At 47.0% G+C, this 5,750-nt stretch overlaps 1 non-coding gene across 1 annotated transcript; it reads left to right on the top strand.

The window, feature by feature from the left end:
* The first annotated feature begins 302 nt into the window (after positions 1–302).
* Positions 303–377, top strand: Trnas-cga. Its single transcript has one exon. It is a non-coding gene; the product is annotated as a tRNA-Ser (tRNA).
* The last annotated feature ends 5,373 nt before the right edge of the window (positions 378–5,750 follow it).

The raw sequence follows: 5,750 nt of genomic DNA, 5'->3' as shown, positions 1-5,750 counted from the left end.
GAGGATATAAAATGTAAACTGGCAATGGCAAGGAAAGCGTTTCTGAAGAAGAGAAATTTGTTAACATCGAGTATTGATTTAAGTGTTAGGAAGTCCAGAATGAGATTTTCACTCTGCAGCGGAGTGTGCGCTGATATGAAACTTCCTGGCAGATTAAAACTGTGTGCCCGACCGAGACTCGAACTCGGGACCTTTGCCTTTCGCGGGCAAGTGCTCTACCAACTGAGCTACCAAAGCACGACTCACGCCCGGTACCCACATGTACTGGCAGAAGTAAAGCTGTGAGTACCTTGCGTGAGTCGTGCTTCGGTAGCTCAGTTGGTAGAGCACTTGCCCGCGAAAGGCAAAGGTCCCGAGTTCGAGTCTCGGTCGGGCACACAGTTTTAATCTGCCAGGAAGTTTCATGTTAGGAAGTCGTTTCTGAAAGTATTTGTATGGAGTGTAGCCATGGATGGAAGTGAAACGTGGACGATAAATATACTCCTGGAAATGGAAAAAAGAACGCATTGACACTGGTGTGTCAGACCCACCATACTTGCTCCGGACACTGCGAGAGGGCTGTACAAGCAATCATCACACGCACGGCACAGCGGACACACCAGGAACCGCGGTGTTGGCCGTCGAATGGCGCTAGCTGCGCAGCATTTATGCACCGCCGCCGTCAGTGTCAGCCAGTTTGCCGTGGCATACGGAGCTCCATCGCAGTCTTTAACACTGGTAGCATGCCGCGACAGCGTGGACGTGAACCGTATGTGCAGTTGACGGACTTTGAGCGAGGGCGTATAGTGGGCATGCGGGAGGCCGGGTGGACGTACCGCCGAATTGCTCAACACGTGGGGCGTGAGGTCTCCACAGTACATCGATGTTGTCGCCAGTGGTCGGCGGAAGGTGCACGTGCCCGTCGACCTGGGACCGGACCGCAGCGACGCACGGATGCACGCCAAGACCGTAGGATCCTACGCAGTGGCGTAGGGGACCGCACCGCCACTTCCCAGCAAATTAGGGACACTGTTGCTCCTGGAGTATCGGCGAGGACCATTCGCAACCGTCTCCATGAAGCTGGGCTACGGTCCCGCACACCGTTAGGCCGTCTTCCGCTCACGCCCCAACATCGTGCAGCCCGCCTCCAGTGGTGTCGCGACAGGCGTGAATGGAGGGACGAATGGAGACGTGTCGTCTTCAGCGATGAGAGTCGCTTCTGCCTTGGTGCCAATGATGGTCGTATGCGTGTTTGGCGCCGTGCAGGTGAGCGCCACAATCAGGACTGCATACGACCGAGGCACACAGGGCCAACACCCGGCATCATGGTGTGGGGAGCGATCTCCTACACTGGCCGTACACCACTGGTGATCGTCGAGGGGACACTGAATAGTGCACGGTACATCCAAACCGTCATCGAACCCATCGTTCTACCATTCCTAGACCGGCTAGGGAACTTGCTGTTCCAACAGGACAATGCACGTCCGCATGTATCCCGTGCCACCCAACGTGCTCTAGAAGGTGTAAGTCAACTACCCTGGCCAGCAAGATCTCCGGATCTGTCCCCCATTGAGCATGTTTGGGACTGGATGAAGCGTCGTCTCACGCGGTCTGCACGTCCAGCACGAACGCTGGTCCAACTGAGGCGCCAGGTGGAAATGGCATGGCAAGCCGTTCCACAGGACTACATCCAGCATCTCTACGATCGTCTCCATGGGAGAATAGCAGCCTGCATTGCTGCAAAAGGTGGATATACACTGTACTAGTGCCGACATTGTGCATGCTCTGTTGCCTGTGTCTATGTGCCTGTGGTTCTGTCATTGTGATCATGTGATGTATCTGACCCCAGGAATGTGTCAATAAAGTTTCCCCTTCCTGGGACAATGAATTCACGGTGTTCTTATTTCAATTTCCAGGAGTGTAGTTTAGACAAGAAGAGAATAGAAGCTTTCGAAATTTGGTGCTACAGAAGAATGCTGAAGATTAGATGGGTAGATCACATAACTAATGAGGAGGTGTTGAATAGGATTGGGGAGCAGAGAAATTTGTGGCACAACTTGACTAGAAGAAGGGATCGGTTGGTAGGACATGTTCTGAGGCATCAAGGGATCACCAATTTAGTATTGGAGGGCAGCGTGGAGGGTAGAATCGTAGAGGGAGACCAAGAGATGAATACACCAAGCAGATTCAGAAGGATGTAGGTTGCAGTAGGTACCGGGAGATGAAGGAGCTTGCACGGAATAGAGTAGCATGGAGAGCTGCATCAAACCAGTCTCAGGACTGAAGACCACAACAACAACAACAACAGATTCACCTGCATCGGTTTCGGCAAATGCTGGGATTGTCCCTTTGAAAGGACGCGGCCTACTTCCTTCCCCATTCTTCCCTAATCCAATGGGACCAATGGCCTTGCTGTTTGGTCCCTCCCCCAAATGAACCAACCAACCAAATTTCGATGCCGTCTCAAGAACTTCTGGGGATTCAAAAAGAGATTCTCCAATTCTCGGCCCAAACTCTCCTTTAGTTTCTCTTAAAACTTTGGAAACGGGGATGGTCAGCGTGTAAAAAACCATTTTGAGCGTCGTATCTGACGACAAGGAGCTTGTTAAGCTGGTGATGCCGAAATGAACGACAGGACAGGTATAAGGTATTTGATGTTGCAAGAACTTTGTGAGTAGATTTGCAGATCTAGTTCTGCTGAATGATTATGATGTCAATTTCCACTTGAGAAACAATCTAAGCAAGCTGGAGTCACTAATGCATAATCAGTTCTCTTTGTCATCGCTTATCAATGTACTGAAATATGTCTGATGCGAATCAGGATGTTTAGGGGACCACCCATCACAAATCGCATATCCTTCTGAATTTTATTACATACTGTATTGTCCATCGTTATGTGAACAAATTTCGCTCAGTTTATGTGTATGGTGTAGAAATACGTTATGTTTTAAGCACATTTTTATAGATTGTCATTCTTGTAATGATTTTGTAACACAATAATAAGTTACTATTTTCGATTAACCAAAGAGACATATGTGAAACGGTAAACAGAAAAACAAACAACAAAACTCAAATGTAAAACGTAAAACAACAATTCAAAACATAAAATAAAAATAAGAAAACCAAATAATTAGCATAATAATGAACGTTTAGATATATTAATTACGTATATTCAAAATACTCCAAGGAATTGTGTACAGCTTATTTTCCAAAAGTGGTATCCCAGGAAGCAACTTTATTACACATGGATTGGTGAGGCACGAAAAGTTCTTTAATCTATACTTTATGAAAAGCTTTAATTTCTCAGAATTAATTAAAGGTATTGGAGTATTTCATAAAATTTCAAGCTTTTACAAAAGTTGTTACATACCTTTGAAAAACGTTAATTACATTTCAACTTTTATATGAAACACATTTTATATGTATCAAGGTACCAAAGATATCTCTTCTAAAGCTACATGATCCATTCAGATTTATGTGACCAACGTCCATCATCGACGTCAACGTGTCGGCGGGGAGGGGGGGGATGGAGCGATTCAACTGACGACCAAAAGGGAAGATCATTGACTACTGGGCCAAAATATCGTGCATGGCAAAATGGTGCTATGTAAAACTGGCGGCGAGATAACTGTGGTGCACCAAGGGTCATATATTACAGGGGTGAATGACGGTTGCTGACAAGTGTACAGGCAAATAGACGTGTAACTTTGTTGAGCAGCTGACCGGCCAGATGAACCAGGGAGTGTGGTGCACCAAGTGTCATATATTACAGGGATGAATGACGGATGCTGACAAGTGTACAGGCGAATAGACGTGTAACTTTGTTGAGCAGCTGACCACCCAGATGAACCAGGGAGTGTGGTGCACCAAGGGTTATATATTACAGGGATGAATGACGGTTGCTGACAAGTGTACGGGTGAATAGATGTGTAACTTTGTTGAGCAGCTGACCGGCCAGATGAACCAGGGAGTGTGGTGCACCAAGGGTAATATATTACAGGGATGAATGACGGTTGCTGACAAGTGTACGGGCGAATAGACATGTAACTTTGTTGAGCAGCTGACCACCCAGATGAACCAGGGAGTGTGGTGCACCAAGGGTTATATATTACAGGGATGAATGACGGTTGCTGACAAGTGTACGGGCGAATAGACGTGTAACTTTGTTGAGCAGCTGACCGGCCAGATGAACCAGGGAGTGTGGTGCACCAAGGGTCATATATTACAGGGATGAATGACGGTTGCTGACAAGTGTACGGGCGAATAGACGTGTAACTTTGTTGAGCAGCTGACCGGCGAGATGAACCAGGGAGTGTGGTGCACCAAGTGTCATATATTACAGGGATGAATGACAGTTGCTGACAAGTGTACGGGCGAATAGATGTGTAACTTTGTTGAGCAGCTGACTGCCCAGATGAACCAGGGAGTGTGGTGCACCAAGTGTCATATATTACAGGGATGAATGACGGTTGCTGACAAGTGTACGGGCGAATAGACGTGTAACTTTGTTGAGCAGCTGACCGGCCAGATGAACCAGGGAGTGTGGTGCACCAAGGGTCATATATTACAGGGATGAATGACGGTTGCTGACAAGTGTATGGGCGAATAGACGTATAACTTTGTTGAGCAGCTGACCGGCCAGATGAACCAGGGAGTGTGGTGCACCAAGGGTAATATATTACAGGGATGAATGACGGTTGCTGACAAGTGTACGGGCGAATAGACGTATAACTTTGTTGAGCAGCTGACCGGCCAGATGAACCAGGGAGTGTGGTGCACCAAGGGTAATATATTACAGGGATGAATGACGGCTGCTGACAAGTGTACGGGCGAATAGGCGTATAACTTTGTTGAGCAGCTGACTGCCCAGATGAACCAAGGAACTACCAACAGTGTCTCCTCAACGACGGTTCAGCTAGCATTGCGGCGTATGGATCTCTGCAGCAGGCAGGCGCCTGCACTCCAACTGACAGGCGTTAATCAGCGAGGAAATCTGCAGCTTGCACGCCACTGGAGGTTCGAAGTGGCGAAAGGTGTCCTTTCCAGATGAATCACGTTCTGAATTGTCCAGGCCGGAGGAGGTAGCGTTATGGTCTAGGGAATGTTTCGTGGCATTCCCTGGGTGATCTTGTCATTCTGGAAGGCATAAAGGATCAACACAGGTATGTGTCTATCCCTGGGGACCATGTCCACCTCTACATGCTGTTTCGTTTTCCTCAGCATAATGGCATCTACCAGCATGACAATGCAACGTGTCATATAGCTCGCCGTGTACGAGCGTAATTCCAAGAGCACCAGCAACCGTATATAAGTTTCAGTATAGGAATCAGACAGCCAGCGGGTTGCAAATAACTTTTTGGTACATTGACCTAAGTTTCGACACCTCTAAGGACGTCTTCATCAGAATGGAATTTTGAGAAGTCGTAAAATTACATGGTGAGAAGGCAATGGTCAGAGTTTAGAGCAGATATGCTCGATAATTTTTTCATAATGCGGGGCCACAGTCGTAATATATTTCTTTAAAGTCAGTATCGCCATTAGACTGTTGTTTATTTACAGTGTTACATTTACACTTACACAATCATGGTTTCGGCTTCGAAGTGCCATTAACAAGTGTTTTAAGTGTTATAAATTGCCTAAGCTGGCATAGTGCATTTTAATACGAGAGTACGCCATCTTAGGCAATTTATAACACTTAAAACACTTGATAATGGCACTTTGAAGCCGAAACCATGATTGTGTGTAAATGTAACACTGTAAATAAACAACAG

Source organism: Schistocerca piceifrons, chromosome 9 (assembly GCF_021461385.2).
Source record: "Schistocerca piceifrons isolate TAMUIC-IGC-003096 chromosome 9, iqSchPice1.1, whole genome shotgun sequence".
In the NCBI taxonomy this organism is placed as follows: Eukaryota; Metazoa; Arthropoda; class Insecta; order Orthoptera; family Acrididae; genus Schistocerca; species Schistocerca piceifrons.
The sequence above is the reverse complement of the archived record's forward strand: the minus strand, read 5'-3'. Positions and strand labels throughout refer to the sequence as shown.